This window comes from Molossus molossus, unplaced genomic scaffold, assembly GCF_014108415.1.
Source record: "Molossus molossus isolate mMolMol1 unplaced genomic scaffold, mMolMol1.p scaffold_m16_p_3, whole genome shotgun sequence".
NCBI classification, from domain to species: Eukaryota; Metazoa; Chordata; class Mammalia; order Chiroptera; family Molossidae; genus Molossus; species Molossus molossus.
In genome coordinates this window covers 96,326,408-96,348,577 of record NW_023425366.1, presented here as the reverse complement: position 1 = coordinate 96,348,577, position 22,170 = coordinate 96,326,408, and positions in this window count along the sequence as shown.

The window sequence follows — 22,170 nt, the reverse complement described above, 5'->3', positions numbered from 1 at the left end:
CTAAGGGTACGTACCTTGGTTGCAGTTTGTCCCCGACCCCCGGTTGGGGTTGTGTGGGTGGCAACCAGTCAATGTGTCTCTCTCGCGTCGATGTTTCTCTCTCTCACTTCCCCCCTCTCTCCCTCTCGCTCTGTCTGAAGATAAATGCAAAAATGTCCTCAGGTGAGGATGAAAAAAAAAAAAAAGAACTCCCTATTCCCTGAGATTGAAATTAGGCCAGTTAATAAACTTACAATGGCTTCTAAGTTTTCAAGTAAAAGAAAGATTCGCACATTTCTCATTATAAATCAAAAGCTAGAAATGATTAAGCCTAATGAGGAAGGTTTCTCAAAAGCCAAGATAGGCCAAAAGCTAAGCCTCTTCCACCAGTTAGCCAAGTTGTGAATACAAAGGAGAAGTTTTTTGTTTTTTTTTAAATAATCTTTCTTCATTGATTTTAGAGGTAGGGAGAGAAAGATAGAAAGATCAATGAGAGAGAACATTGATTGGCCACCTCCTGCATGCCCCCAACTGAGGATTGGGCCCCACAACTTGGTCATGTGCCCTGACTGGGAATCAAAGCAGAGACCTCTTGGTTCATGGGTTTATGCTCAACCATTGAGCCACACCAGCTGGGCACAACGAAAAAGTTTTTGAAGGAAATTAAAAGTGCTACTCCAGTGATTACACAAATGATAAGAAAGCAAAGCAGCCTTATTGCTTATACGGAGAAAGTTTTAGTGGTCCGGGTAGAAGATTAAACCAGCCACAGCATTCCTGTAAACCAAAGCCTAATCCAGTACTAGTGCCTAGCTCTCTTCAATTCTGTGAAGGCTGAGAGAGATGAGGACATTGTAGAAGAAAAGTTTGAAGCTAGCAGAGGTTGGTTCATGAGGTTTAGGGAAGGAAGCTGTCTCCATAACATAAAAGTACAAGGTGAAGCAACAAGTGCTGATGTAGAAGCTGAGGCATGTTATCTAGGAGATCTTGCTAAGATCATTAATGAAGGTGGCTACACCAAAAAACAGGTTTTTAATGTAGATGAAAGTCTTGTATTAGAAGAAGATGCCTTATGAGATTTTCATAGCTAGAGAGAAGTCAATGCCTGGCTTCAAAGCTTCAAAGGACAGAATGACTCTTGTTAGGGGCTAATGCAGCTGGTGACTTTAAGGTGAAGCCAATGCTCATTCCAAAATTCCCAGGGCCTTTAAGAATTACACTAAATCCGCCCTGGCTGGTTTGGCTCAGCAGTTAGAGCGTCGGCCTGCAGTCCAGAGAGACCCAGGTTTGGTTCCCGCTAGGGGCGCGTACCTCAGTTGTAGTATGTCCCCGGCCCTGGTTGGTCTTGTGGGTGGCAACCACTCGATGTGTCCCTTTCACATCAATGTGGTTTTTTTCCCTCTCTCTCTCTCTCTCTCTTGTCCTCTTTCTCCTTCCCATTCTATCTGAACAAAAAATGGAAAAATGTCCTCGAGTGAGGATAAAAAAAACAATTATGCTAAATCCACTCTACCTGTACTCCATAAATAGAACAACAAAATCTGATGACAGCACATTTGTTTACAACACAATTTGCTGAATATTTTAAGCCCACTATTGAGATCTCAGTTTAATTTTTCATAAACTTTTTCTCATATAGATTAGGCAGAGGGTATGAGAGGATCACTCAGTACCACACATTAGCAACACAAACACGATGTGGTTGATTTTCTATTATTGGCCCCAAACCAAATCATAATGTTGGTACACTTACATTTTTCTTTAGTAAAAGCATAGTATTAGAGAATTAATATTTTTATTTCAGTAAATTTTTAGAATATCAAAATATATTCTGAGCACCAAGTGGGTAGGTTGTGAATGTTTTATAATAATTTGCAACTGATACATTTAATCCATAAAAGACTAGTGGGAATGTATCAGCCAGAGTAGCAAGTACTTTTTGTTTTCTAAATCAAAGTATCTGTCATCCTGCAGTATTACTAATGCTGTTGTAAACTGAATTTAAAGTGGTATTTTAAAAACCTCCTGGCCTTGGCCAGTGTTGCTTAGTGGTTAGAGCATCGACCCACACACCAAAGGGTCACATGTTTGATTCCCTGTCAAGGGCATGTACCTGGGTTGCAGGTTTGATCCCCGGCCCCAGTTGGGGTTGTGTGGGTGGCAACCAGTCAGTGTGTCTCTCTCACATCAATGTTTCTCTCTCCTTTTCTCCCTCCCGCTCTATCTGAAGATCAATGCAAAAGTGTCCTCGAGTGAGGATAAAAAAAAAACAAAAAAAAAGACAACAAACAGCAAGTGTTGGTGAGGATGTGGATAAAAGGGAATGCTCATGCACTGTTGGTGGGAATGTAGACTGGTGCAGCCACTATGAAAAACAGTATGAAAGTTCCTAAAAAAATTAAAAATTGAACTGTCTTGTGACCCAGCAATTCCAGTTCTGGGTATATATCCAAAGAAACCCCAAAACACTAATTCAAAAGAATAAATACATTATTTGCTATAGCCAAGATATGGAAACAACCCAAGTGCCCGTCAATAGACGAGTGGATAAAAAAGTGATGGTACATATATACAATGGAATAATACTCAGCCATAAAAAAAAGAATGAAATCTTACTATTTATAGCAACATGGATAGACCTGGAAGATATTATGCTAGATTAAATAAGTCAATTGTGGAAAGATGAATACCATATGATTTCACTTATATCTGAAATCTAAAGAACAAAATAAGTGAACAAACAAAATAGAAACAGACTCATAGATACAGAGATCAGACTGATGGTTGCCAAAGGGGAGGGGTCTGGGGACTGGATGAAAAAGGTGAAAGATTTAAGAAGTACAAATTGGTAATTACAAAATAGTCATTGGGATAGGGAATATAGTCAATAATATTATAATAACTATGTATGGTGCCAGGTGAGTACTGATAATATCAGGAGGAACACTTTATAAAATACATGATGTCTAACCACTATGCTGTATGCCTAAAACTGACACAAAATTTAAAAAAGGAACTTGCAAACTAAGAACACATGCCTAAACTGGGTCCATATTGTCTCAAAATTAGGCAAAACCAAAGTGATGCAATGTGCTAGACCTGGGTGGTGGGTGTTTTGTTGTTATTCCTTATAATCGTTTGTAATTTGAAATGTTCATAAATAGAATTGATGCCTGCACCTTTGCTTTAAAAAAAAAAAAAGATTTTAGAGAGCGAAAAGGAGAGAGAGAATGTCTGAATCTTTATAATGAGTAAGTTTAAGGAAAAGGATTAAGTAAAATATAGTGCAGACAGAATATGGACATGGCAAAATCATGTGAAATTCCTAGTGCATGGCTGGAGGTTGGGAAATACTGATACATATGGTTTATACTCTCCCTTTTCACTCCAGCTGATTAATTCAGAGTCTTAGAACAAAATTTGAATCCAGTCAACAATAACAATGTTGATCATTGTTTTGGCATATTTGTATTCTTCTTCAGATTTGATATTCCAGCTCTCTATTCTACCTGATATTATTTCATCATATGTATTTTAGGGCAGTGGGCACTGACACACGCGGAATCCCACTCTGACTCTGGTGGACCTCAGTCACTTCTCCGTCATCCTCTGGAATAACCCATACTCACACTCTCAGGTAGATAGATGCTCTCTACTCCCTCATGCCAAAGTCCTCCCATTATGGAGTCACAATATATCAATAGAAGAACTACAATTAACACCAATATATTTTATGAAAATTTACAAGTGAATAGCAATATATGTTCTCTCACTGATGGTTTTTGGGTATGGTGAATAATTATCTAAAACAATTGTGAAAGAGGTCATTACTGCAAAGACCTAGAGGTATCCTTGGCATTCCAGAATGGAATATGCCTGCTTACTGGAAGTTGCAATAGTTTAAAAGTTCAGAAAGAGACATTCTAAATTCTGGGGGAAACCTAGGACTTAGAAAGGTGGATTTTGAGAGACACAGGGTCTGGAATAGTTTACAGTATCAGGCAGAACATGTACCTCTCTTGGAAAGTTATGAGACGTAACTCAGTAACTTGAAAGGACCTATTAAACTTTTGTTTTATGCTCCGCCTAGGTCCATGGCTCATACTGGGTTATTTCAGAGAAATATGCTGCTGTGGTTCATTCATTGGGCAATGCAAGTACTGTAAGATTCTGACCATGGTGTTGGTCTTTCTGGTTTGGGAGAGTACTACCCTTGTTCCACTTCCTCTTCTCACTATCTCATTTTTTCTTTCCTTGTGCAACCTCAAATTTGGATTGATTACTGCCTTAATTTGGGAGAGGGGACTGAGGGAGCTCTCAATTTCCTTCCCTCTGCCTCCATGTGACTGCAGCAGCAGCAATAGCAGGGTGGGACTTCACCCTTAGGAGGAGGGTAAATGGTTGGGTGTAAGGGTCTATTAAGCAGTTAGAAACACAAACCCAGAAGGGATTGTTCCAGGGAAACCCCAGTGCAGGGGGGCAAAAGCAATTCGCATTGTTCTTACCTCTCTTACCCTTTCTGCCACAGTGTGTAAGAAAGAGATAGAAGTCTGTGGTGTCCAGTCCTGCTTTTTAGCACAGAGAAAAAGATTCAGGGATTCAGGAAAAAATCCCTGTCTGAAAAGAGAATGGGAAGTTGGCTGGAGTGACCTTTGTGGTGTTTTGGAGGAACCTGGCTATGACAAGAAGCTAAGAATACCTGTACGAGAAGGCATTTCCCTGTTTGTCCATAGTTCATAATGGGAGTTTGGAGCTTCATGTAGCTATAGATGCATTTTGTTTGGCCTGTTTCAATTTATGTTTAAAACAGTTGAATGGGTTATTGATATTTAAACAGTAGAGTTATTTCACATGAATATATGAATTTCTGGTTTCTATTATAAGTAGTTCAACCTCAAGATGGCAAGAAGTATTCACAAATTGGTCTTTAATCTAAGAGCATGAAGGAGTTTGGCAGGGAAATCCAAATTTCTTAATGTTGACATAAGAAATGTCCTTGCCCTGGCCCTGGCTGGTTGGCTTAGTGGTTAGAGCATCGGCCTGAGGACCAGAGAGACCCAGGTTTGTTTCCTGCTAAGGGTACGTACCTCGGTTGCAGTTTGTCCCTGGCCACAGTGGCACAGTCGATGTATCTTTCTCATATTGATGTTTCTCTCTCTCTCTTCCTCCCTCTCTCCCTTCCCCTCTATCTGAAGATAAGTGCAAAAATGTCCTTGGGAAAGGATAAAAAAAAAAAAAAGAAAGAAATGTCCCACCCTGTAGAAAATTTTTCTGAATTTATTTGAGCCAAACTGACAATTGCCAGGAAGCAAAATTTCAATGGATTAAAAAAAATGCTCCGGAGAATGGAAGTTTTATAGCTTATTTTTATACACTAAACTCAAAGGAGGAGACGTTACGTGAAAGGGGAGTTACATGAAATTCATTGGTGGTAGATTAGGGAGGTGAAAGAAATCAAAACGGAAATCTCTGAGATTGGATAAAGAGTAACATGGAAAGACATGCACTTCTTTTATATTGGTGGGTATAGGATAGCTAACAATGAACACTTACAACATATAGACATGATATTTGGGGAACAAGATAACAAAGAGGGCTTCTGAAGGTCCAGGAAAAGGAGATTGCTTTGATATGCAAAGGGTATGTTATTTTAGATGCACAAAGACAATAGACAGGTTTACATAAGGTAAAGACTGACCTTTGTCAAGGAACCTACAGGCCTAGGATGTGACCACTTGTTATGAGTCCTTTTTAGTAAGTAAATGTTATGTTCAGACCATCCTATTGTGTACTGGCATTGGGGTTTTTTGGTTCCCCAAAATAGAAATCAAAAGGAAACCCCAGAGAAATTTCCAGACAGAATTTTATTAGGCTTATGCTTGAGCAAAAAAGAGGCAGCACAGAGGAAAGAAAGCTCCTCTGAACTGGCTTGGGGGCTGACTGCTTGGCTGATTTTATAAGCTGGGGACAAAGCAGGCTTACAAGAAAAACACAAAAAACAAAATCAGACTGTTGGGAAAAGGCAGGCTTTTGGAATTTTCCATATCAGGGTAGAAAAAGCAAGCTGTTAGAAGGGAGACAAAATTCTGCCATTGCTTTAGGCAGGGTGTGGAGGGGTGATGTTTCTTCTGGCCACCTTATCTTAACTTGGCTTCTTGGTCCTTAAACTGTCTCACTGCTATGGATGCAGTTATTCAACAGAAAAGGAGCAAAGGGAAAATTAGCTAATTTAATACTCCAGGTCTATTCCCCATGTAGGGAAAAGGTCTGGACAAAGGCAATTTTATTTATTTATTTATTTATTTATTATTTATTTATTTATTTATTTTTAATCCTCACCTGAGGATATTTTTTTATTGATTTTTATTTATCTATTTGTTTGTTTGTTTTAATTTTATTTTTGTTACAGATGCTTCTCCTTTTTTACCCCATTGACACCCTCCTCCCCATCCCCCCGCCCCATCCCCGGCTTTGTTGTCCATGTCCATTGGTTATGCATACATGCATATAAGTACTGTGGTTTATCTCTTCCCACCCCCCAGCACCCCCTCTTCTGAGGGTTGTCAGTCTGTACCCTACTTCCGTGTTTCTGGGTCTACCCTATTCCTCAGAATGTTATGTTCATTATATTCTATATATAAGTGAGATCATGTGGTATTTGTCTTTTTCTGCTTGGCTTATTTCACTTAGGATAACACTTTCCAGGTCCCTCCATGTCGTCTCAAAGGATAAGAGATCTTTCTTTCTTGTAGCTGCATAGTACTCCATTGTGTATATGTACCACTGCTTTTTTATCCATTCATCTACTGATGGACACTTGGGCTGTTTCCAGATCTTAGCTATTATAAATAGTGCTGCTATAAATATGGGAGTACATATATTCTTTCTGATTGGTGTTTCAGGCTTCTTAGGGTATATTCCTAGAAGTGGGATCACTGGGTCAAATGGAAGTTCAATTTTTAATTTTTTGAGGAAACACCATACTGTTTTCCATAGTGGCTGCACCAGTCTGCATTCCCACCAGCAGTGCACTAGAGTCCCCTTTTCTCCACACTCTTGCCAACACTTGTTTGATGATTTGTTGATGGTGACCATTCTGACAGGTGTGAGGTGTCATTGATTTTTAAATAGAGTGGAAGGGAGGGAGGAAGGGGAAGGGAGAAACTTCGATGTGAGAGAGACACATTGATTGGTTGCCTCTTGCAGGACCCCAGCTGGCCCATGATTGAATCTGCAACCCAGGTACGTGCCCTTTACCTGGAATCGAACCCAAGACCCTTAGGTTCATGGGCCCACACTCTAACTGCTGAGCCAAACTGGCCAAGGAAACCAAGCCAGTTTAGAAGCATGCCCAGTAGGGTCTGAGTGACAGGAGAAGTGTCTACCTGTCTTGGGAGGTGCCTACCTCTCTATCACACCTAGAAGCCAGTCAGTGGCCAAAATAGGCGTGGCCACTGCCAACCTGTGAAACTTGAATATTTAGTCTCCTAACTAGGCAAAGGAAAGTTGCCCCTCCTCTCTCTCTCTCTCTCTCTCTCTCTCTCTCTCTCTCTCTCTCTCTCTCTCTTTCTGCTGGAGCCAGTCTCCTGGCTTGCAGGGCTCCTATGCCCTGTATCCTCCCATGTCACCCACAGCCATGTGGGACCCATACAACGGATTAATGGACTGAATCTGGCCTAATGCCTACTCCCAATCTGGACACAGCTGCATCATGGACAGACACTCTGGACTTTGGTTTTATTTCTGGCATTGCTGAATCCACAACTGCCCCCTTCCAGGACTGGACTGAGGGACATGGGACCTTACAACCCCAGAACTGTAATTCCACACCAATAAAAATCATCCATTCCCCTGTGGGGGCTTCTGAATATGCTTATTCTGACTGCCCCAAGAACCTCCTGCCCATGAGTGTTGGAGGGATCTAGTCCCCTCTTCCCTCCTGCAATATCACTATGTGGTTACTTTCAATCTCTGAGTTTGTAAGGCCCACCATGCAGGCTCCCGGATCAGGTTTAGTATGTGGCCCCTTTTTCATCCACATTAAAAATCAGGTCCAAACAAAGTGTTGATTTCATTTCCAGAGTAAACTTTCACCAAGAGAGTGAGACATCTTGGTGCAGCAGACAAAACTTTCTATTTTTTAAAAAAGTTGAATTATAACATACATAAAAATATAGAAACCATACGTGCCCAATTAAATAAAAGATAATACACCTGTGTAATAATCACAAGTCAAGAAATAAAAATTACCAGTACTCCCAGAAGCTTCCCCTTTTGCCTTCTTTTCTAACATTATCACTCTTTCCAACTAAAACATTATAGTTTATTTTTGTCTGATTTTGCATTTTATAGAAATATAATCATATACTATATACTCTTTTATGTGTATCTTTTTTCATCCTAAAGCCAGGATAGTAAGAAGCTAGGAAAATTCCTTGGCAAGTGAAATGGAGAAACTGAGACAGATGGCTGATTCAAACTGGCCTCATCAAGCACCCTGACTCACCTGCTGCCTTCTCCCTTGCCTATCCACTTCCGAAGCATTAAGCCATCCGGACAATGAGGTTCTGATCAGCATCAGATAATCTTAGGAACAAAGCCTGGGGTCTGTTCACCATGAAGACAGAGTTTTGGTCAAACTAGAGATAACATCTAGGCCTCAGTTATGTTTTAGCTCCAGGCCCAGAAAAACAGCAAAACCAGATGAAGCAATGCCATGGCTGACATCAGGACCAGATGCAATGACTAATGATTTCCTACCCTAGTGCCAACCAATCAATAGAGACTACCAACCCTGAAAGGACACATCTGGAAAGCTGATGAATATTCTGTTGAGATCCTTCCCTAAGTCCTCCCCTAAAATTCCTGCCTTTAGGCAACAGATAAAAACCTTTAAGGCAAGGGATCTAGTGCACATGCGCTCTCTCTCTCTCTCTCTCTCTCTCTCTCTCTCTCTCTCTCTCTCTCTCTCTCTCTCACACACACACACACACACACACCCTCACACACCCTCTCACCCACCCACCCTCTTTCCTCAAGGCAGATATCTTTGCTTTCTATTTCCTAAGTTCCAAGGGCCCTTTTGCCTTTGCAACTTGTTTCCTGAGTCCATGCAGCCCACCTGGCTCCCTTCTACCTCTGTGACTTTCTTTTTTAAAAGACATCAGTTTTTGTTTCTTTGGTTTTTATTTTATTTTATTTTTTTAATCCTCACCCGAAGATACTCTTCCACCTATCTTCAGATAGAGTGGGAGGGCGGGAAAGAGAGAGACACATCGATTGGTTGCCTCCTGCACAGCCCCAACCAGGACTGGGGACTGAACTGCAACTGAGGTACCTGCCCTTGACTGGAATTAAACCCGTGACTCTCTGGTCTATGGACCAATGCTCTAATCGCTGAGCCAAACTGGCCAGGGCTGTTTTTTAAAATATGTTTTTATTGATATTTATTTATTTATTTATTTATTTATTTATTTATTTATTTATTTTTTTATCCTCACCCGAGGATATTTTTTCATTTTTTTTTTGTACAGATAGAGTGGGAGGGAGAGAGAGGAAGGGAGAGAGAGAGAAACATCGACATGAAGGGACACATCGAGTGGCTGCCACCCGCACGACCAACCAGGGCCGGGGACAATCTGCAACCGAAGTACGTGCCCTTAGCGGGAACTGAACCCGGGTCTCTCGGTACCGCAGGTCGACGCTCTAACCGCTGAGCCAAACCGGCCAGGGCTTTATTGATTTTTTAGAGCGAGATAAAGGGGGAGAGAGATAGAAACATCCATCAGCACCTCCTGCATGCCCTATACTGAGGATCAAGCCCACAACCTGGGCATGTTCCCTGACCAAGAATCAAACTGGGACCTCTCAGTCCATGGGACGACACTTAATCCACTGAGCGGGGCGACCTCTGTAACTTTCTAGATAAAATTCTTGTGCTAGAGTTCTTGGCTCTGAAATTTTTTTTCTAACTCAAGAACTAAAGTCAAACATCACTGCTAACGATTCTATTTTTGTGAGAGTCATCCATGTTGTAGTGAAAGCTGTTATTTGTTAATTTTCATTTTGTATTAGTACTCCAGTATATGAATATATTATCCAATCTACTATTGATGGTCATGTGATTGTGTTCAATTTTGGGCTATTTTAAATGTTGCTTGGTGCACATATCCATGTCTTTCTGTTGGGTATACACCAGCGAGCTAAATTGCTTGGTCCTAAGATATGCATACATTATCCTTTAGCACATACTGATAAACAGTTTTGCAAAGTGGTCTTCCCAATTTATGTTCTCACCAGCACAATATGAGAGATTCAGTTGCTTCACATCCTCACTAACATTGGTATTGTCTTTTAGTTGTAACCTGTATTAGAATATGTAGAGCTATTTTGTTGTGGTTTTAATTTGCATTCCTTTTCTTACTAATTCAGCTGAGCACCTATTTATATATTTATTGGTCATTGAATTTCCTCTACTGTGAAATGCTGTTAAAATATGTTCTATCTAGATGCTAATACTTTTCCCTTCCCTCTCCCCCCTCTTCTTCCTCCACAGGCATGCATGTCCTAAACTCTAAAGGACCCCATGAGGCCTGCAACCTTGCAACCATGGCAGCAATGGGCAGCAGCAGTTCATCCCAGGTAAATCCCCTGAACCTGTCCCCAAAGCCCCGTTTTCTCTGACTTAGTGAGCTAAAGCAGCCCAGTCTAGACTCATTTTTGCAGCCCTTCCTTGTTTCACTATACCCAGCTTTAATAATTGTTCGCAAATTTTTTTTAAAGTATGTTCTATCTATTTTTAATTGGATGGATTGTTTGTCTTTTCTTATTAATTTGTAGGAGTTCTTTATAAATTCTGGACACAAGCTTCTTCATTTGTTGTGCATAGTGCAAATATCTTCTCCGGCTCTGTGTCATGCCTGCTTTCCAGTCTAATAGTGTCTTTGGAGTAAAATAAAATATTTTTATTTTAAAATTGTATTTTATTACAATAAGAACACTTAACATGAGATCTACCTGCTTAATTTTTAAAGTATACAACACAGTATTTTAGGTACAATGTTATACAGCAGACCTATAGAGTTTATTCATCTTACGTAACTGAAATTTTATGGCCGTTAATTAGTAACTCCCCATTTCTTCCTCTCCCTAGCCCCTGGCAAACACCATTCTACTCTTTGGTTCCATAAATTTTACGATTTTAGATACTTCATATGAAGGGAATCATGCAATATTTGTCTTTCTGTGACTGGCTTCTTTCACCAGCAAAGGGAACCGTGCTGAGTCATGAGGAGCAGCTATGGTGACTACCAGCTTAAGCTGGTAGTCCTTGGTCTCTCCCAGGCAGCTAGATTGTGTTGGCCTCATCAGCACTGCAAAACTGGCAGGCCAGAACCAGTCCCCTGAAGAACCTTATGGAAAAGTTGGGGCACTAGAGCTGATGGAAGCTGAGATCTGGGATTCTCTTCCTGATCATACTGCAATATACCAGGGGTGTCCTAAATCTCTTTACCATCTTTGGTAAGTCTGTCTTCACATTCGCTTAGAGTGTGAAGTTTTAGTTAGTTTTGTTTTTGTCACGAAGAGAATTGGTTTGTGAATTGTTGCTGAATCAGTGTATTCATTGGGAGAAAGAGGATCCAGGGTTTCCTACTCACCACCTTAAAGATGTTACTCCTGCCCTGGCCGGTTTGGCTCAGCGGTTAGAGCATCGGCCTGCGGTCCTGAGAGACCCAGGTTCGGTTCCCGCTAAGGGCATGTACCTCGGTTGCAGTTTGTCCCCGGCCCTGGTCTTTTGTGCTGGTGGCAGCCACTCGATGTGTTCCTTTCACATCGATATTTCTCTCTCTCTCTCTGTTCCTCTCTCTCCCTCCCACTCTACCTGAACAAAAAATGGAAAAAAAATGTCCTCGGGTGAGTATAAAAAAAAAAAAAAGATTTTACTCCTGCCCTGGCTGGTTTGGCTCAGCAGTTAGAGCATCAGCCTTCAGACCAATGAGAGCTGGGTTTGATTGCTGTCAAGGGCCCATATCTCAGTTGTGATTCATCCCTAGCCCTGGTCCGGGTCGTGCAGGAAGTAATCAGTCTATGTGTCTCTTTCACCTCGATGTTTCTCTCTCCCTTTCTCCCTCACTCCTACTCTATCAGAAAATAAATGGAAAAATATCCTTGGGTGAGGGTTAAAAAAAAAAAAGATGTTACTCCTAAAGTTTTCTCTTTTTATTTTTATCTAGATAGATTGTATTTTTATTTTTGTTTTATTTTTTTGTCCTAGAAATGTATAAATGTGAATTTATTTGCTGATATTTTGACACAAAACCAAAGCCCTTGAGTGTGAGCACTTCATTCGGGAGTTGGGCTCCGTCTTCCTAGCATCACCACACCCACAGTGCGTCATTTGTGACTTCTAATTTTTTTTTAATCTTTATTGTTTAAAGTATTACAAATGTCCCCTTTTTTTTACCATTGACACCCTCCTCCCCACTCCCACCCTCCTCATGCCTTCCCCATACTATTGTCTGTGCCCATTGGTTCTGCATATATGCATATGTTCTTTGGTTTGTCTCACCCCCTCCCCCAACCCCAGGAGTTTTGAGAGTCTGTTCCCTCCTATCATGTCTATAGATCTATTTTGATCGTCAGCTTATTTTGTTCATTATATTCTATAAATAAATGAGAACAAGTGGTAACTTGTCTTTCTTTGGCTTATTTCACTTAGCATAATATTCTCCAGGTCCCTCCATGACATCTCAAAGGGTAAGAGATCTTTCTTACAGCTGCATAGTGTTCCATTGTGTAAATGTACCACAGCTTTTTATATCCATTCATCTACTGATGGGCACTTGGGCTGTTTCCAGATCTTAGCTATTGTAAATAGTGCTGCTATGAACATAGGGGTGCATATATTCTTTCTGATTGGTGTTTTAGGCTTCTTAGGATATATTCTAAGAAGTGGAATCACTGGGTCAAATGGAAGTTCCATTTTTAATTTTTAAAAAAAATTTCTTTATTGATTTTAGAGAGAGAGGAAGGGAGAGGGAGAGAGAGATAGAAACACTGATGAAAGAGAATATTGAATGGCTGCCTCCTGCATGCTCTCCACTGAAGATTTGGCCCACCACTTGGGCATGTGCCCTGATCAGGAATCGAACAAGCAACCTTTTGGTGCTTGGGTCAACACTCAACCGCTGAGCCACACTGGCCAGGCTCCATTTTTAATTTTTTGAGGTAACACCATATTGTTTTCCATAGTGGCTGCACCAGTCTGCATTCCCACCAGCAGTGTACTAGAGTCCCCTTTTCTCCACACCCTCACCGGCACTTCTTGTTTGATGATTTGTTGATGGCGGTCATTCTGGCGGGTGTGAGGTGATACCTCATAATCATTTTCATTTCCAACTATCTGATGATTGGTGACATTGAGTACTGTTCATTTGTCTCTTGGCCATTTGTATGTCCTATTTGGAGAAATGTCTATTTAGATCCTCTTCCCATTGTTTTAATTGGATTGTTTGTCTTCCTTTTGTTGAGCTATATATTTTTATTTTTCTAGTTACTCTTTGTTTAAAAAGAAACTAAGCAGAAAAATTTTTTCATTTTGTTTTTATTGTGAAATATTTTTCACCTACCAGAGAATATATATAACATGTATATGACATATCAAGAATAATAAAACAGCCCTGGCCAGTTTGGCTCAGCGGTTAGAGCGTCGGCCTGCGGTCCGGAGAGACCCGGGTTCGGTTCCCGCTAAGGGCACGTACTTCGGTTGCAGTTTGTCCCCGGCCCTGGTTGGTTGTGCGGGTGGCAGCCACTTGATGTGTCCCTTCACGTCGATGTTTCTCTCTCTCTCTCTCTCTCCCTCCCCCTCTATCTGTACAAAAAATGGAAAAATATCCTCGGGTGAGGATAAAAAAAAAAAAAAGAATAATAAAACAAACATCCATGTAACCTCCCACACCTAATAATTCTTTTCATGTTGAATTGATATCTTTGGTCTTTCTCTCTCAAATCTGTTTAAATTTGCTATAACAGAACCCTTGGCCACTCTTAGTGTTCAGTTCAAATTTTCAAGACCCATTTTTTTTTTCCCTCACCTGAGGACATTTTTTCCATTTTTTGTTCAGATAGAGTGTGTGTGGGGGCGGGGGAGAGACATCGACGTGACAGGGACACATCGAGTGACTGCTTCCCACATGGCCCTGGTTGGCCCTGACCCAACCAGGGCTGGGGACAAACTGCAACCGAGGTACATGCCCTTAGCAGGAACTGAACTTGGGTCTCTCTGGACCAGGGCTCAGGACACTTTTTGTGGTAACAAAGCCGCAAGCAACAGGAGGCAAAACAGCCTCTGCTTCTGGGAACATGGGACATGTTCACTGGCACATTTTTGCCCTTTGTTAGGGGTAGAGAAGAAGCCATTCTGACTTCTGATCTCCCAGTTTAGTGCTCCCCCGATATTCTTTCAACCCAGGATGAGGGTCTGTAAACAAGCCCCATCAGGACCAGACAACTTTACCAGGTATACTTTCCTCTAAGACACCACTGGCTTGTGTGGGCCAAGCATCCAAAGGAACCACACAGCACTGGATCTGAGCCAATTCTATGATATTGAACCCTGATCTTCTCTAGCCTGGAGAGGAGCCAATCCTGTGAGTATTTTCTCCTCCAGCAATCAAAACAGAGATTGCAGCCTCAAACATACCCTCCAGGTGCTGCCATGGAATTTGAGATATGTCCCTAGGTTGCTTCTTTTGTGAATCACACTTGCCTGAGTAGAAGGGACTGTTGGTGGGTGTGGGTAAGCATCTGATAGGCCAGGAGCATAGGCCCACTCTCACATCCCCCACTACCCTCCATAACACAAAATAAGGCCTCCCTCTATTGCTCTTCCTGGCCTGTATTTGTAACTTTGTGTTTCTCAGAATATGATACCAGAGAGCTCTGGGCCCTTGGAGGAGACTCTTTGTCATAGCAAACACTGTTTCTTCCTAGAAAAGACTCTGCCATATCTCAGCCCTTTTTCCAATGGTCACTTCTATCTGTACCTTTCTATAGCTTCTCATTTTTCCAGTAGTTTCTGTGGTTGAATTGCTTCTTTTGTCCACTGAGTCCAATTAGAGAGGGAGCTCCTTAAGAGGTGGTCTAACCTGGGGCAGTCCTGCTGGAGTATGCAGCAGTTTGCAGCAGAGTGTGATGGAATCTGGCGAGAAGTAACTGAATCAGGATAGCGCCCAATGGGAACAGCCTCCATTGTAAGCATACATGGAATACCTCATAATAGCCCCTTATTTATTTATTTATTTATTTCTAAATTTCATGATTAAGAACAATTAACCAATCTATCAATCTTTCTTATATGGGATAAAAATAGTTAAGGCCATATTCTCCAAATTTTTGTATATGGAAGCTTTATTTTCATTCAGTTTTACATGTTTTATAATTTTTTTTTTTATCCTCACCCAAGGACATTTTTACATTTATCTTGAGATAGAGCGGGAGGGAGAGAGGGAGGAAGAAAGAGAAAAACATCAATGTGAGAGAGACACATCAAGTGGTTGACACCCACATGACTCCAACTGGGGCAGGATAAACTGCAAGCAAGGTACATGCCCTTAGTGGGAACCAAACCCAAACTCTCTGGTCCGCAGGCCGAGGCTCTAACTGCTGAGCCAAACTGACCAGTGTACATATTTTATAATTTACACAGTGATTTTATCTTTAACTTATGAATTATTTAGAAATTATTTTTAGTTTCTGAATATAGGGTAAGGAGGTGGCTATCTTCGTTTCTTTTTAAAATTTATTTATTTGCATTATGATTAGAAATATGGTTTCTGATATTGATTCTTTGAAATTTGTTGAAAATTTATTTGTGACCCAGCAAATGGCTAAGTTTTTGTTTGTATTCTATATTTCCTTGAAAATAATTTATATTCTCTATTTCTTCAGAATGGAATTCTGAACTGGTTTGATTTAGATTGGTAACATTTTTATTCCAAACATGTATATCTTCACTATTTTTTCTGTCTGCATAATCTATTCGTTTAGACATAAATGTATCATACTGTGTCTGTAGATCTGACTATTTCTCTTTGTAATTCAGGCTGTTTTCAATTTATACATTTCAAGGCTATGTTGTTAAGTACCTTCAACTTTGTGATTGTCATATGTTAATAGTAAATTATTCATATTACTTTCTTGCTTTTTGTCTTAAGCTCTAATTTCTACACTATGAATATTACTGTAATAACTTTCATTTATTTAGTGTTTTCATGGTATACTTTTTTCTTTTCTTTATATTTCATTTTTTTGTGTGAAATAGTTTTAGGCAGGTCTTTTGACATGACATGTGGCATTTGTTTAGGCACAGTTAAATAAATTATAGAATAGACTAGATCCATGAAGATAACTAACTTTATCTAAACATAATAGGTATTCAAACCAATGGGAATACTTGAATAATAAATAAACATAAAAGAATAGAATTCAAACTGAAGCTCACAGTATATACATAATGATCAATGTCAGGATGATTAAAGACCTAAATGTGTAAAAAAAAAAAAAAAAAAAAAAAAGGAAACTTTAAAACTTAGAAAACAAAATATCTTTATGATTTTGTTATTTTAGACATAAGGTGCAAATCATAAAAGAAAATATTTATAAATTAGGTGAAATATAAAATTCCTCCATTACAAAACATCCAATAAATATAGTTTAAGTCAATATATAAACAGGAAGGTGATATCTGTAACACACATACTTAATGCAGAATTAGTACTTAGAATAGAAAACAGTTGTTGTATGTATCAATTCCTTTTAATTGCTGCCTGGTATTCCACTGTATACCATTAAAGGACATTTGGTTATTTTTGCCCAACACAAATGAGTCATGATGACTATTATGAGTAAAGCTTCCATGAATATTTATACATAGGTTTTTATGTGAACATAAGTTTTCATTTCTCTGGAATAACTGCCTGAATGTGATTGCTGGGTTGTGCAATTAGTGTACATTTAGTTTTATAAACTGCCAAACTATTTTCCAGAGTGACCATGCCATTTACATTCCCATCAGCAATGTCTGAGAGGTCCAGTTTCTCTGCATCCTCCCCAACATTTAGTCTTAACATTATTTTTAATTTTAACTATTGATCTATTTTTTTTATAAAGAAAGATCTCATTCTCCCTGGCCAGTGGTTAGAGCGTTGGCTGGAGCACCAGAGTGTCACAGGTTCAGGGTGCGTGTGGGAGGCAACCAATATGTCTCTTTCACACTGGTGTTTCTCTCTCTCACCCAGCCCCTTCCAGTCTATCTAAAAACCAATGGAGCCCTGGCCAGTTTCACGCAGCGGTTAGAGCGTCGGCCTGCGGACCAGAGTCCCAGATTTGGTTCCGCTAAGGGTACATGCCTCGGTTGCAGTTTGTCCCCTCGTGTGGGTGGCAACCAGTCAACGTGTCTCTCTCACATGGATGTTTCTTTCTCTCTCTTCCCCCCTCTCTCCCTCCCACTCTATCTGAAGATAAATGCAAAAAAAATGTTCTCAGGTAAGGAGAAGAGAAGAGAAGAGAAGAGAAGAGAAGAGAAGAGAAGAGAAGAGAAGAGAAGAGAAGAGAAGAGAAGAGAAGAGAAGAGAAGAGAAGAGAAGAGAAGAGAAGAGAAGAGAAGAGAAGAGAAGAGAAGAGAAGAGAAGAGAAGAGAAGAGTCAATGGAAAAAATATCTTTGAATGAGGATTAACAAAAAAAGAAAGATCTAATTCAAACCTGTCAAAAACTTAAGTCCTGTAGAGCTGGATGTTGGGTACACAATAAAGGAACTTTTAAAATGTGCATAGGAGGTAGGAAAACAAGATAGACAACAAGAGCAGATGAGTCTTTCAAGAAGTTGTCCTTTGAATCCAGAGACATAGAAGTAGAGAATAGACTGACAAACCGCAGAAGGAAGGGAGATCGGGGGTGGGCAGGAAGAGATAAACCAAAGAACTTATATGCATTTATGCATAACCAATAGATACAGACAATAGTATGGAGAAGGCAGAAAGGGGGTGATAGCAGGGAGGAAGGTGTCAATGGGGAAAAAAGGGGGGCATTTGTAATACTTTCAACAAGAAAGATTTTTTAAAAAATAAAAGAAGTTGTCCTATGAAAGCAAGGAACCTGACAGAGCTGTAGCTATAGGAAGAGGTAATGAAAGGGATGCTTTATTCAATGAAGCAGATGTTATTATGTTTATATCCTGGGGAAAAAAGGACTTGAGGGAAGCCCTGGCCAGTTTGGCTCAGTGGTTAGACTGTCAGCCTATGGACTGAAAGGTCTTGGGTTCGATATCCATTCAAGGACATGTACCTGGGTTTTAGGTTCGATCCCTGGCCCTGGAGGGGGTTTTGCAGGAGGCAATCAATCATGTGTCTCTCTCACATCGATTTCTCTGTCTCTCTTCCCCTCACATTCTATCTAAAAAAATCAATGGAAAAATATCCTCAGGTGAGGATTAACAACAACAACAAAAAAACTTGAGAGAAGAAGTTAAAGATGGTGCAAAAACATATAAAAGTGGCACAATCTAAAAGATGAAGAAGGAAGTAGTATTAGGATATAGTGTCATATATTCTTTTGAGTAGAACAAGCAGGGAGCGAGGATGGGTGAAGAGGTCGACATAGTTTCTGAAGTTAATGTTGAGAAAGCTCTTTAAATGAAGAGGCGCTGCCCCACCCCTCTCTCCTGGGCCTGGGAAGTGAAGGAAGAAAAATGAGGTAAGAAAGAAAAAACGAATCTCAGCTTTGAGGAATGGGAGAGACATCTAGATGGAAACACACAAAAAGATTGCCGGACAGTATTTCCAAAGCCTCAATGAAACTGTAGCCCATCAATTCTAGAGAGAGCAGTTCATATATTCAAATATTTATTCTTATTTAATAGCTATTTATTTAATTATCATCTACTCAGCAGCTCATAATTCTATTGTCTGAGTTTTTGTTTTGAAGAAAAAATATTTAATTGAAGTATAATTTACATACAATGAAATGGTCTTGTTTGAAATGGGCAGGTCAATGAGTTTTAATAAATGTGTATACCCATGTAACTGTCACCTCAATCAAGAAACAGAAGATTTCCACCACCTCTAACAATTCCCTCTGTCCCTTTACAGTCAATTTTCCTCATCTACCTCCAGCCCCAGACAAACTATGATTTGCTTTCTGACAGTATATATTAGTTATGCATTTTCTAAAATTACATAAAAATGAAATCATACAGTTTGCACTCTTGTATCTGGCTTCTTTCACTCAGTAAAATGTTTTTGAGCTTCATCCATCTTGTGAATTATATATCAGTAATTTTCTCATTTTTTTTTTTAAATGATGAATGGTGTTCCATTGTATGGATATTCCACAGTTTAGTTATCCATTTACCCTTGAATATTTAGGTTGCTTCCAGTTTCAGCTATTATGAATCAAGCTTCTGTCAACACTGGGGCATAAGACTTTTGTGGGCAAATATTTTTGTTTCTCTTTAACAAACAGCTATATGGAATTATTTTTATTACTAGGATTTATAAGTTATAAGTTTTAGAGTTACAAATAAATCAAGCAGATGGTACAGAGAGTTCCCCTGTCACTTTTCCCCATAATTTCTCCTATTATAACATCTCATGTTATTATGGTATATTTGTTATAATTCATGAACCAATATTAATACATTGTTATTAAGTAAAGTTCATAGTTTATTTATGTTTCTTTGGTTTTAACCCAGTGATTTTCAATGGTGTGCCACAAGAATTTTTAAAACATGCAATACTTGCCCTGGCTGGTTTGGCTCAGTGGTTAGAGCATTGGCCTGTGGTCCAGAGAGACCCCCTGTGGGTTCGGTTCCCACTAAGGGTACGTACCTCAGTTGCAGTTTGTCCCTGGTCCTGGTTGGGTCGTGCGAGTGGCAACCACTTGATGTGTCCCTGTCACGTCAATGTTTCTCTCTTTCTCTCTCTCTCCCTCCCACTCTATCAGAACAAAAAAAGAAAAATGTCCCCGGGTGAGGATAAAAAAACAAACAAACATGACAACAAAAAAACATGACAACAGCCAATACAATAATAGCTATCCAGTATGAATGAACCAAAATTATACCTATTTTTGTCAGATTAGCAAAAAATATAACATTTTTTGGTGTGCCACAAAATTTAGTAATTAGTTTATGTGTGCCATGAGATAAAAAAGGTTGATAACTAGGAATAAACTTAACCAAAGAAATAAAGGACCTATTCGCAGAAAACTATAGGTAATTGCAAAAAGAAATAGAGGAAGATATAAAAAAGTGGAAGCACATACCTTGTTCATGGATTGGAATAATTAACATCATTAAAGTGTCCATACTACCCAAAGCAATCTATAGATTCAATGCAATCCCCATCAAAATACCAACAACATACTTCACAGAACTAAACAAATACTTCAAAAGTTCATATGGAACCAAAAAAGACCCCGAATAGCCACAGCAATTTTGAAAAAGAAGAACAAAGTAGGAGGGATCACATTACCAGATTTCAGGTTATACTACAAAGCCACTGTAATCAAAACAGCCTGGTACTGGCACAAGAACAGGCAGATAGATCAATGGAACAGAATAGAGAACCCAGAAATGGACCCAAGACAATATGTTCAATTAATATTTGACAAAGGGGGCAAGAGCATACAGTGGAGTAAAGACAGCCTCTTTAATAAATGGTGTTGGGGAAATTGGACAGCTACATAATTGCAAAAACATGAAACTAGACCATCAACTTACACCATACACAAAAATAAACTCAAAATGGATAAAAGACTTAAATATAACTCATGAATCTTTAAAAATTCTAGAAGAAAATGTAGATAACAAAATTTCAGACATCAGACACAGCAGAATTTTCACTGATACATCACCAGAGGCAACAGAACCAAAGAAGAAAATGAACACATGGGACTACATCAAACTCAAAAGCTTCTGCACAGCAAAAGAAACAACCACCAAAATGGAAAGGCAACCCACTCTATGGGAAATCATAATTGCCAATGATACATCAGATAAGGGGTTAATTTCCAATATATATAGAGTGGTCATACAACTCAACAATAGGAAGACAAAGAACCCACCTCTCCAAACAGGACATACCAATGGCTAAGAGACATATGAAGAAATGCTCAACCTCACTAAGCATCAGAGAGATGCAAATTAAAACAACAATGAGGTATCACCTCACACCTGTCAGAATGGCTGCCATCAACAAATCATCAAACAAGTGTTGGCGAGGCTGTGGAGAAAAGGGGATTCTAGTACACTGCTGGTGGGGATGCAGACTGGTGCAGCCGCTATGGAAAACAATATGGTGTTACGTCAAAAAATTAAAAATTGATCTGCCATTTGACCCAGTGATCCCACTTCTAGGAATATACCCTAAGAAGCCTGAAACACCAATCAGAAAGAATATATGTACCCCCATGTTTGTAGCAGCACTATTTACAATAGCTAAGATCTGGAAACAGCCCAAGTGTCCATTAGCAGACGAATGGATAAAAAAGCTTTGGTACATATACACAATGGAGTACTATGCAGCTGTAAGAAAGAAAGATCTCTTATCCTTTGAGATGACATGGAGGGACCTGGAGAGTATTGTCCTAAGTGAAACAAGCCAAACAGAGAAAGACAAGTATCATATGGTCTCAATTATTTGTGGAATATAATGAACATAACAGTCTGAAGAATGGGTTAGTCCCGGAGACGTGGAAGTGGGGTACAGACTTACAATCCCCAGAAGAGGGGTTGGGGGCAGAGATAAACCATAGGGTTTATATGCATGTATGCATGAACAATGGACATGGACAACAGAGCTGGGGACAGAGCGGGGAGGGAGAAGGAGGGGGGAATCAGTGGGGGGAAAAGGAGAAACATCTATAACAAAAATAAATTAATTAATTTTTTTAAAAAAAGGTTGAAAATTGCTGTTTTAACCTAATGTCCTTTTTTCTGTTCCAGGATCTCATCCTGAATACTGCATTACATTTAGCTGTCAAGACTCTTCTTGGTTGTGACAGTTTCTCATATTTTCCTCATTTTTTCCAAATTTTTTTAACTTTATCATTGAGAGTATTACAGATGTCCCCCGCTTTTTTCCCCATTGACCCCCTTCATTCAGTTCCTGCCCTACCCCAGGCCTTTATCACCG